Here is a 12,858-nt window from a genome sequence, read left to right on the forward strand (position 1 = left end):
GGAACTTGTGAAAGTCAGTTTGGTGGGTGAATAAATGAATGTTTACAGGTAACCAGTTCTAATACAGTGAGCAGTGCTATAACAGGGTTTGAGCACATGTCATTTTCCAGGATGTGAGGAAGGATGTGACCAACTTGGAGCAGTTAACAGAGTGGGGCTGTTTCCTTAAACTTTCAGTGCAAACTGCTTCAGGAACTAAAGGGAAGCTATAAAGCCACTAGGTGGCGATATTGCAGAAGGATTCAAGCCCAGAGGGAAAGCCTCGCCCTATTCCAGCCAAGAGTCCCTGCTTTTGTCTGTCGGTTTTGCTCTCCTGGCCGCAGAAATTAGGGCTGTGATTTCATTCCCTTTGTCCCACTAATCTTGGAGCATTGCCATTCCTGGCGTTCTAGGCATACTGTCAATACCAGGAAAAGAAGATAAATGATGCTGAGTCTATTTCCAGCTCTTCAGATGTTTGGCTTCTAATTCCCAAAGCACTTCACCAACTGTTTCTCTTGCAGTGCCCCCATAGATGGAATGAAAGCAGTGAGGAGAGAAGCAAAGCTGACTTTTTTGAGACATCATGCATCATATCAAACAGTTTCATTGAGTCATTTAATTGCTACGAAACCTTGAAAGATTTTGTCATTTTTTTAAAAAAAAGATTTATTTATTTATTTGAAAGTCAGAGTAACACAGACAGAGAAGGAGAGGCAGAGAGAGAGAGAGGGAGGTTTTCCATTTGCTGGTTCACTCCCCAATTGGCTGCAACGGCCGGAGCTGCGCCAATCTAAAGCCAGGAGCTAGGAGCTTCCTCTGGGTCTTCCCACATGGGTGCAGGGGCCCAAGGACTTAGGCAATCTTCTACTGCTTTCCCAGGCCACAGCAAAGAGCTGGATTGGAAGATGAGCAGCTGGGTCTCAAACTGGCGCCGATATGGGATGCCAGCACTGCAGGCGGTGGCTTTACCTGCCACACCATAGTGCAGGCCCACCAATAAAACTTATTTATTTGGTTTCTTCTAATCTGGCTCCAAACAAAATCTGTAGATTGCATACATTTTATATGTAAGCTATGTTTGTTGTTTTTTTTTTTTTTTTTTTTTTACATTTTGCAGGCTCTTACACCCAAATTTTCTTTTCTTTCCATTGTTCTTCCCAAAGAAACTTTTCATTTAAGGAATACAGACTTCATGTATTTAATAATAAGTACAACTTTAGGCATATAGTGATTATTTCCACCATACCTGCTCTCCCACCCCTCCTCCTCCCTCTCCCATTCCCAGTCCCATTCTCCACTGAGATCCATTTTTGAATAACTATACATAAAAGACTAATTCTATACTAAATAAAGAGTTCAACAATTTGAACGGTAAAAAAGAAATACAAAACAAAAACAAAACAAAAAACTCTTCCTCAACAGTCTAGACAAGGGCTGTTCAAAGTCATTCCATCTTGAAGTTAATTTCACTTTTTTTTTTAGAAACCTAATTAACTTTAACTAAACACCCAAGGATGATACATTGTTATAATACAACTCTTTGAGGACAGAGGTCTTGCATAGGAAGTTAGTGCACAGAGACTCCTATTGTTATTTTAACAATTAACACTCTTATGTATGATGTCAGTGACCACCTGAGGCTCTTGACATGAGCTGCCTAGGCTGTGAAAGCCTTTTGAATCCACAAACTCCATCACTATTTAGACAAGGCCATAAGCAAAGTGGAAGATCTCTCCTCCCTTCAGAGAAAAGTACATCCTTCTTTGATGACCACCTCTTTCTACTGGGGTCTCACCCACTGACATCCTTCATGTAGGACATTTTTTGCCTTGGCTTTCCATGGCTGAAATTATGAGCAATTTTTTATAAAGTGCAGGTGAAACTTTCCAGTGAATCAGACCTGGTATCAGCTGTTGGGGATACAAAGATTATCAAAACAGTCCTGTCTTAAGGAACTCAGTCCTGTGGTCATATAATTTTCTGAGAACATGTCTACTTCAGTGATTACTACACAGTGTTATTCAAATGTGTTTTTATAGCTGTCTTCCCTGATAAATGGTAAATTCTTTAAAAGATAGGAGTCTTTTTTTTTTAATTTATTTTTATTTGAAGGGGAGAGTGACACACACACACACACTTGGGGGGGGGTGAGAAACACACCCAGAGAGAGAATCTGCTGCTTTACTCTTCAAATAGCCTCAATGGCCAGGACTGGGACAGGCTGAAGCCAGGAACCCAGAGCTCCGTCTGGGTCTTCCACATGGGTAAATGGGTGGCAAGAGCCCAAGGACTTTGGCCGTCTTCTGCTGCTTCCGAGACGCATCAGCAGGAAGCTGAATCTGAAGCAGAGCAGCTGAGACATAAACCAGTGCTCCAATATAGGATTGGGCTTTGCAGGCAGCAGCTTAGCTAACTAGTACCACAATGCTGTTGCACTTGGGAGACATTTTAATATTGCATTTTTAACAATATTTATTTATTTGAAAGATAGAGATACAGAGAGAAAAGGGAAGGGGGAGAGAGAGAGAGAGAAAGAGAGAGAGAAACTTCCATCTTCTGGTTCAGTCTCCAAATGGCCACAATGGCCAGGGCTGGGCCAGGCCAAAGTCAGGAGCTAGGAAATTCTTCTGGGTCTCCCACATGGTTACAGGGGCCCAAACACTTGGGCCATCCTCCGCTACTTTTCCAGGCATGTTAGCAGGGAGCTAGATCCGAAGTGGAACAGCTGGGACTTGAACCAGCACCCATATGGGATGCCAGCACTGCAGGTGGAGCCTTAACCTTCTATACCATAGCACTGGCCCCTCAATATTGCATTATTTTTCATAGGCCCCAGTATATGTAGGTATTTAACAACTATGGTGAACAGAACAATTTTGTCTGGGCAGTAGGAACCAGTGAAGAGTTTCAAGCAGGGAAGAGACATGATACAGTTATCACTGGAGGTAGGCTAAAGGTTGCCAGATGGTCTGGAGGCTTGACCGACAGGAGGCAGGGAGGAGACAATTGAGTGCCCGTGCTGGAGAGGATGAGAACCAGAAACAGGGCAATGGAAGTGACTGTGGTAAGAAGACAGACTAGAAAGTTACTGAATGGTCAGGATTTGGTGATTTCTTAGACATGGAGGATGAAGTGTTCAGGGCTTATGTGGTGGAGGTGTCACCAACAGATTCAGAGCAAAGAAGAGAAGCAGGTTTGGGGTGTAGAAGATTGTCGCTCCCCGTCTTCATGGGGGAACGACACTAAACCCTGCCTAGGCTTCATATCCGAGTCACGGCACCATTATGTCGCTCCCCCTCTTCGTGGAGGAGCAACACAGGACCCTGCGCTGTTCCTTCGTCCGCTCGGCCCTCCCCGGGTTGGCTGCTGGTTCTTCCCGGGTTGGCTACTATCCCTTCCACCTCCGTGGAAGGGCAGTTCCCCCTGGCCGCATTCCCCACTTCCGCAGGGGAGCGGCACACCGCCGGCCGGCTTTCTCGGGGGCTGCACGGGTTCCCTTAGATGTTCCCCTTAGATGTTCCTGGTGCATGCCGTCTCTCTCCTCCTTTATAGTCCTCCTCCGCCAATCCCAACTCGGCTGCCCACACGCCGAGTACGCTGCTCTCCAATCAGGAGCAAGTCCTACAGTTAATTGGTTGAACTGGAGGCAGCTGTGCGGAAGCTGTTTACTCCTCTCCCAGCGCCATATTGTGGGAGAGCAGATGCATAGAATAAGTCTTAATTCCAGTAACTCAGTCTAGTCCGGTTTGCTCCCCACAGAAAATGAGTTCAGTTTTTGACATGCAGAGGTTGAGGTGATCTGTCAGGTTGTATAAAACCAAAACTTCAGAGAGAGGTCGGGGTGAAGATCTGGGAGGTATGAGCATGTAGTGGAGCTTAAAGGTAGACACCAGGGCCAGCGTGTGGCAGAGTGGATTAAACCACCATTTGCAATGCCAACATCCCATATCTGAGGGCTGATTCAGTCCCTGCTGCTCTGCTTCTCATCCAGCTCCCTGCTAATGCTGCTGGGAAAACAGCAGTAGATGGTCCAAGTTCTTGGGCGCCTGCCACTCGTGCAGGAGACACAGTTGGAGCTTCAGACTCCTAGCTTTGGCCTGGCTCAGCCCCAGCGATAGCCACCAGTTGGGAGGTGACCCAACAGATAGAAGATCTCTGTCTTCCCTCTCAACCCCATCAAATAATAAAATATTTTTTTAAGAAAAAGTAGGAGCCAGCATCGTGGAATAATGGGTTAAGCTACTGCCTGCAACACCAGCATCCCTTATGGGCTCTGGTTCGAGTCCCAGCTGCTCCCTCCTAATGCACTTGGGAAAGCAGTGGAAGATGGCCCAAGTCCTTGGGCCTGTGCACCAACATGGGAGACCTGAGTGAAGCTCCTGGCTTCTGGCTTTGGTCTGGCCCAGCCCTGGCCAGTGTAGCCGTTTGGAGAATAAAGCAGCAGATGGAAGATCTCTGTATCTCTTTCTTTTCTTTTCTTTTTTTTTTTTTTTTTTTTTTTGACAGGCAGAGTGGACAGTGAGAGAGACAGAGAGAAAGGTCTTCCTTTTTGCCGTTGGTTCACCCTCCAATGGCTGCCGCGGCTGGCGTGCTGCGGCCGGTGCACCACGCTGATCCGATGGCAGGAGCCAGGTACTTATCCTGGTCTCCCATGGGGTTCAGGGCCCAAGTACTTGGGCCATCCTCCACTGCACTCCCTGGCCACAGCAGAGAGCTGGCCTGGAAGAGGGGCAACCGGGACAGAATCCGGCGCCCCAACCGGTACTAGAACCCAGTGTGCCGGCGCCGCAAGGCGGAGGATTAGCCTAGTGAGCTGCGGCGCCGGCCCTGTCTCTCTCTTTCACTCTATTTGATTCTGCCTTCCAAATGAATAAAATAAATCTTTAAAAAAAAGAGAAAGTAGATGCTCTCACTAAGGAACAGCACATGTGGTGCAATGTGAAATGGGCTAAGGATATAACCCTAGGGAACCCTGACACAGAGGAGTTGAAGAGTGAGAAGTTCATGAAAACGATGGAAGATGAATGGCCAGGGAGATAGGAGGAAAACCCAGAGAGTGTGGGTCCACAGCAACCAAGGGAGGAAAGGGTTCTGGACAAAGGGGACGGAGTGGCTGACATGTTCAAGGCAGTTAGGGAGATGATGGTAGAGAACAGTTCCGTTTGGGGTGTGGGGCATCATGGAGCAGTAGCAGGAGGAGAGCCCAGAAAAGCGTCAGGTCCTCATCCAAAAGGGCCTTTATCACTAGGCTAAGGAATTAAGGCTCATTCTGTAGGAAAGGTTGTGCCACTGAGGGATTTCAAGTTGGAGCGGCCTGGTCAGATCTTGTGTTCTAGAAAGGTCAGGCTGAGCCACTGTGGAGGAATGAGCCTGGAGCCAGGACTCACCGGAGGGAAGTAAAATGGCACTTGGGCTGTGATGGAAGGGATAGTCCTCTTAAGATCTTGTAGATGAAATCAGCAGGCCTTGAAAGCTGTAGGCAAAGCTCATTGCACACTAACATATGCCAGATAGTATTCTGAGTGCTCACATGAATGATCTTACTTAATCCTCACAACCAGCCTGTGGGATAGATAATATCATTATTCTCATTTTAGGCATGAGGAAACAGGAACATAGAGAGCAATCTGCTGAACAAAGATAGTAATTGATAGAGCCAAGACTCAAACTCTGGTGGTTTGGTTCTAACCTACACTAAAGGTCAGTATTGGTTTTGCCTTGGTTAGATGGGAGCAAGAGGCGGGTACCAGTTAGGATTGGGTTTAGCAGTGATTGGTCATTGATCCAAAATAACAACGAGTCAAATGCAGTAGAAATTCACTTATTTTCCATGTTAAATCTCAAAGGCCTTACTGTCCCCTCATCTCCACTGTGTGACACGTGTTATCAGGGCACAAGATAAAAGTCCAGCTATTCCTTCCGTGTTCCCAGAAGGAAATCCAAGGAAGGGAGAAGGGGGGAGCAGACACTGAGGGACAACTGGCAGTCCCTGCTATGAGAGAAGTTCCAGGACTCTGACATTTGCTTGGAGGATTGCACCGAGTGTGGCACTATCATCAATTAAAGTAGAGAATACAGGACACTTGTTACACTTTTATTGTTTGATTATTTGTCTGTCTTTCTCTCATCTCTGCCTTCCTCTGGAAACAAAACCTTCTGTTTTATTTAGGTGTGCTGCTCCTCTTCTGTTCAGTCATGCAGTTCTAGTAGGGACTCCCAATCCTAGTAGCATGTCTCCCTGGCCACAGTTGATTTGATTGATTGAGGTGTGGCCATGTGATGTAGATCAGGATTATCAGAATCCTTCTCATCGATTTGTTTATAACTTAACTGGGAGATAATATTGTGTCCCACCTTCATGGCATAGCTGGGAGCTGTATTGCCAGAAACTTCTGGTGGTTCTTTTAAAGCCAAAGGGAACTAATATAAGAGAATGCAGCTTGCAGAGTGAGTCTCTGGTCTTACCTGTCCTTGAGGCCCACCTAACTGTGATTTTGTGAGGCTTCCAATAAACTCCCTCTTTTGCCCAAGTTCAAGTTGTATTTCTGTTAATTGCAATCATTCAAGTATCTTAAAGCTATATTCTTAAGGGTAATTCTGGAATCAATGTAAATGTCTTTGTGTGTGTGTGTGTGTGTGTGTGTGTGTGAGGGGTGGGGGTTTTATAATAAATAGTAACTAGAAGCAGGAAGAAAATTTATGAGACTGTTTCAGTAGTATATATGAAAAACCATGAATGTGAATTAAAGCAATGTCAAGAGTATTGTAGGTATACCCATGGGTATATTCAATAAGAACATCCTGGTGGTGAGGTAGAAATTGTTCTCAGGATCTGCATGTTTCATTCAGATGATTTGACTTGATACAGGCAGTTTATACAATCATGTAATCTATATGTGATAATGCTTTTAGGGTTACATGTTTGCAGGTATGAGAAACTTGATAAGACCTCACTTGGGTCTTCTCATGAGCTGAAATTGCTTCATGTTGTAGACTATCAGAATTCCACTGCCACCATTCTGAATGACTCTCCTCATGAAGACCTTCACTTGTTAAATGTCCCCTATCCTGATATTTGTGGATTACCTCTGCCTTAAAGGAAAGAAGTATTTGAGGTTATTACAGTAAACTATAATCCCTATTCAGTTTATAGACCAGAATGACAGACCAAAACTCCTTCCCTCTGCCCAGTCTAATATCTAGGATGGAGAGAAGTAGATAAATGGAAATACTTTTTAGCAGATTAAATAGTCAGGGGTTGGTGACAAAGTATATGCAGGGGAATAAGAGAGATGATAGACTTAAGGATGATTTCCAAGTTTCTGCTTTGGTCACCTGGATGGATGGTAAATGCAGGAGAGCAAAGACAAGAAAGAGAGCAGATTTAAGGGAGGTGAATTCAGCTTTGCCCATGTTTGAGGTATTTGTAGAACAGCCAGGCAGAGGACAGAGCATCTGCAGGACTAGAACAGAAGAATGGGATGAAGATATATATTGAGGATCACCAACAGATAAATGATAGATAAGGCTATGGATGTAGACGATATGACCAGATAGCAGAACTGGTATCAAAGCCCAATAGTTAAAGGTAGAGTATACGAAATGAGTCACCTCAGAGACTTCAAAGCAGCCAGAAAAGTGAAAGGCAAACCAGGAAAGGTGGTATACAGAAGCCAGGAAAGGAGACTTTTAGGAAGGAGTTAGTGGTCAACTCGGAGAAAGCAAGCAAAGCCAGTGCTGCCGTGTATCCGTTGGGTTTAACGACTAAGAGGTCTTCTTTACCTTGGAGGTTGTCAGTTCAGTGAAGTAGGAAGTGTGCCCAGGTGGCAGTGGTCCGAGAAGTGCTTGGGGTGGTAGATTATAACGTACTGCTCCTATTAGGAATCACTTTCAACATCCGAACAAACCCCTACTCTTGGTTCTGGTGGGCCCCTGTAAATCAACTTCCCTGCAGAATGCAGGGAACTGATGCTGCTTGCCTGCCAAGCCTCAGCAGCCAGGTAAGAAGTCTGAGTGCTCCTCTAGAGAGAACAAGTAGAGAGGGCCTCAGGGGACATGGAAGAGAGAGAGAAAGGAGAGAAGGGAGAGAGAAAGAGAACAGTGTAGCTGAACCCAACTTTCTAGACATCCCCACCAAAGTGCTAGGCATGTAAAAGAATCTGTTTTGGACCCTCCTGACCAACGCAGCCAACTGACTAGATACTAGTGACCCCAGAAAATGCCATGTGAGACAGCAAAATTGCCCAGTGAGCCTTACCCAGATTCCTTACCTACCCAATCATGAGTAACATATAATTCTTGTCTTAAGTCTCAAGTTTGGGGGTGATGCATTACACAGCAACATTCAAGCACTGGGTGTAAAAAGCAATAGAGAATTTAAATGCATATACCTCTAATAAGCTTTGAAAGGGAATGATCTGATGGCATCCAGAGAATTATCTAAGATGTAGGAAAGATTTTTATATAGACTTGGGAGTGTACATATGCTGATGGGGAAGAGTTATGAGAAAGAGAAGTCTGAAGATACAGAAGAGAGAGGAGATGGCTGTGGCATGAGCTTTCTGAGAAGGGAAGGGATGAGATCCGAAGCTCTGGTAGAAACACTGATGTTGGATCCAAATGTAGCAAGACACTTCAGCCTCTAAAATATGAGGTGCCTTCCTTCTGCTGGATCTTTAAAAACATCAAGCTTTTTCGGGTCCTAGACTCAAGAGAAAATATGAAGATTAGTTGGACAGTGATGGATCTTCCAAGAATTGGTAGGCTGGAGCCCTTTCTCTGGATTACTTTAGCCCAGGCTGGAAAGTGACTAGAATCTACTCTTGAGCTAGAATCTGGGTTCCTTTTGGCCAAAGCCACGCATAATACTTCATACTTCCATGGAGTGAGCTGGTCTGGGCTCGGTGACCTCTCAGAATAATAGAGGGTTTAATTCCATTGCCTCTGGGATAATTTTCCAGAAATCCACTCAGAGAAAGAGCTATTGACCTTACAACTCTGTCTGTTCACTGTCCCAGTAGGGAGTAATTACTGGATAAGTAACCCCACCCCCATGCCCTAGGAGGATTTGTGGGTATGTTGGGTTGGTAGTGGATAGCTGTTTGTACCATAAAGTCACTTTAACTTAACCTTTGGCACCTATAGACTTTCACATGCTAGTAAGAAAAAGTTGAGGAAAGTGGAAATGAAAATCCAATGCAAAAATAAACTGCTTTTTGAAAATTACTATTATGGACCATTTCAAACGTTAAAGAGAATGAACCCCCGTATACCTGTCATCCACTCTCAAATTTTTCTGCCCATCATTTAAACAACATGGATGTGCACACATGCACACACATATGTGTGTGGATATGTGTGTGGGGTATATATGTGTGTGGTTATCTATATTGTGGGGAGCAAACCGGACTAGACTGAGTTACTGGAATTAGGACTTATTCTATGCATCTGCTCTCCCACAATATGGCGCTGGGAGAGGAGTAAACAGCTTCCGCACAGCTGCCTCCAGTTCAACCAATTAACTGTAGGACTTGCTCCTGATTGGAGAGCAGCGTACTCGGCGTGTGGGCAGCCGAGTTGGGATTGGCGGAGGAGGACTATAAAGGAGGAGAGAGACGGCATGCACCGGGAACATCTATGGGGAACATCTATGGGGAACATCTAAGGGAACCCGTGCAGCCCCCGAGAGAACCGGCCGGCGGTGTGCCGCTCCCCTGCGGAAGTGGGGAATGTGGCCAGGGGGAACTGCCCTTCCACGGAGGTGGAAGGGATAGTAGCCAACCCGGGAAGAACCAGCAGCAAACCCGGGGAGGGCCGAGCAGACGAAAGAACAGCGCAGGGTTCAGTGTTGCTCCTCCACGAAGAGGGGGAGCGACAAAATGGTGCCGTGACTCGGATAAGGAAACTTAGGAGGGAAGAAATGACTCGGATAGGAAACGTGACTCGGATAGGAAACCTAGGTCGGATAGCAAACTTAAGAGGGAAGAAACGGGAAGAACTGGGAAATTACCGGAGAGAGAGACTAGCAAACAGCCTAGGGAAAAGCCGGACGAAAAGGGTGCCGGAAGAAGCTATTGAAAGCCTAGGCATAGACTCAGATACGGACTACGGGGGGAAGCTGGGAGAAATCTCTAAGGTCGAAAGTGAAAGTGAAAGCTAGAACAAACAGACTCGGACGCGGACTGTGGGGAGAGGCCAGGAGAAATGAGGGAGGAATATTGTTGGAAGAAAACTTAGGGAAACATACCGGGTAGAGAAAAGTGTTAGGGAAATTGAAGCCGCGGGGGGCAGGCCGAGGCGGATACGAAAGCCACTTTGGGGTTCTCAAGTTAGCCCGGGAATGGGGGGCGAAAAGTTGAAACCAGAAGCTGAAACGTGAGCCAGATTGGGATCCGTCTGATTAGCCCGGGGAGCAAAGGACGGGAAGCCAAATCATGGGGCGGAGACGTATGCTGGGTTGAATTCGCCAGGCTAGCCCGGGGAACTTAGATTGAATGCTAGTGGCGGACACGTAAGCTACGCTGTGTTACTCGCGGAAGCCGCCGCGTGCAGAGAGAGCACGGGGCGTGAATAGATAGGGAACGGGGCTGGCGCGAGGCCGTGGTGCAGACGCGAAGGCGTGGAGACCGCGGAGTGCGCGAAGCCAAGCCGCGCAAAGCCGGGAAGCTGCGCAGATGAGAGAGGCGCGGGCTGAAGCGGCTCAGAGCCGGAAAGCTGCCAAGAAGCAGCCTCGGGGCAGGCGCAGCCGGAAAGCCGCAGGGATAAGAGAAACAGAAGTTTAGAAGTAAAAGAGAAATAGGAATGCTGGAAGATAGAAGTAAAATGGGAGAAATAGGAATGCCCGGAGATAGAGAAATAGAGAAATAGAAAGGCCTCCCTACAACACTGCAATGTGAGAGCTTGGATTCGGTCTGCCTGATTAAGTGAGGCGATGAGCACGATGAGCACCTGGGCAGCTAGCAGCTTATGCGCCGCAGGTCACTGAAGACAGGCACGAATTAACATCAGTAAGGCCTCCCCACAAAAAGGCAATGAGAAGGCTTGGATTCGGTTTGCCTGATAGAGCTTGTAAGCCCCTGCAGGCAGAGCAGAGCATGCGCTGCGGGGCACCGAACACAGGCACGTATCAGCGCCTAAAAACCTCCTCACAACATGGCGAAGAGAGGACCCGGATTTGGTTTGCCTGATTGATAGGACTTGTAAGAGCCTGTGGCAACTCTAGCAAGTAGAGCAGAGTGTGTGCCGCGGGACACCGAAGACAGGCGCGTATCAACGCCAAAAATAAAAAGAAAGGGGGATCTGTGGGGAGCAAACCGGACTAGACTGAGTTACTGGAATTAGGACTTATTCTATGCATCTGCTCTCCCACAATATGGCGCTGGGAGAGGAGTAAACAGCTTCCGCACAGCTGCCTCCAGTTCAACCAATTAACTGTAGGACTTGCTCCTGATTGGAGAGCAGCGTACTCGGCGTGTGGGCAGCCGAGTTGGGATTGGCGGAGGAGGACTATAAAGGAGGAGAGAGACGGCATGCACCGGGAACATCTATGGGGAACATCTATGGGGAACATCTAAGGGAACCCGTGCAGCCCCCGAGAGAACCGGCCGGCGGTGTGCCGCTCCCCTGCGGAAGTGGGGAATGTGGCCAGGGGGAACTGCCCTTCCACGGAGGTGGAAGGGATAGTAGCCAACCCGGGAAGAACCAGCAGCAAACCCGGGGAGGGCCGAGCAGACGAAAGAACAGCGCAGGGTTCAGTGTTGCTCCTCCACGAAGAGGGGGAGCGACATATATAGTTGATCTTTATTTGCAGCTTCCGTGCTTGCAGATTGACTGCTTGCTAAAATTTATCTTTAACCCCCAAACCAATACTTGTAGTGCTTTCATGGTCACTCATGGACCTGCAGAGTGGCAAACAAATCCAGTCAGCAGACACTCAGTGTTTGCAGCTGAGGATGGATAGGGCGATGCTCTGCCCTCTTGCTTCATCTCTTACAGTGTGAGCAAGTGTCCTGTTCACTATCTGTTTAGTGCCTTGCTCTTGTGCCTTTTGGTGGCAGTTTCTCTGTTTAAAGTGTCTCTAAATCATACTGTTGATGTGCTGTCCAGTGTTCCTAAGAGCCAGAAGCTGTGTTGTGCCTTATGGAATAAATAAGCTTCCGTCAGGCAGGGGTTATTACTGCTGGCTGTGAATTCAGTGTTAAATCAACAACATGGAGCTCTGGAAAGAGCTAAAATAACATCTTTAGCATGTGATTAAATTATGGACGATATGGAAAAGCAGCTAAATTTGTGGATTCATGAAAGGAGGACTGACTTCAGAAAAGCATTGTTGTGGGGCTGGCGTTGTGGCGCAGTGGGTAAAGCCACTGCTGGCATCCAAAAAGGGCGCTTGTTTGAGTCCCAGCTCCTCCACTTCCTATCCAGCTCTCTGCTATGGCCTGAGAAAGCAGTAGAATGTGGCCCAAGTGCTTAGGCCCCTGCACCCACGTGGAAGACCCGGAAGAAGCTCCTGGCTTCGGATCTGTGCAGCTCTGACCAATGTGGCCAGTTGGGGAGTGAACCAGCAGATGGAAGACCTCTCTCTCTCTCTCTCTCTCTAACTCTTTCAAATAAATAAATAAATCTTTTTAAAAGAGAGCATTATTGTGAGGCTAAAAAACCAAAGAAATATATGGTCATGTTACTTAGCGGGGTTAGGAAATTGCTAAACCTCCCTCAGCTGGTGTTTTATTATAGATAAATACCGCATGTGGTTCATTATTTTATGAAATACAAAGTAAGGTTCTTTAAACACAGAAAACAAAGTTTATATATTGATCATTTTAAGGTAACATATCAGAGGCTTACAGGAAACTGTGGATTTCGACTGGGAGCATT

The sequence above is a fragment of the Oryctolagus cuniculus genome, chromosome X (assembly GCF_964237555.1).
Source record: "Oryctolagus cuniculus chromosome X, mOryCun1.1, whole genome shotgun sequence".
Classification (NCBI taxonomy): domain Eukaryota; kingdom Metazoa; phylum Chordata; class Mammalia; order Lagomorpha; family Leporidae; genus Oryctolagus; species Oryctolagus cuniculus.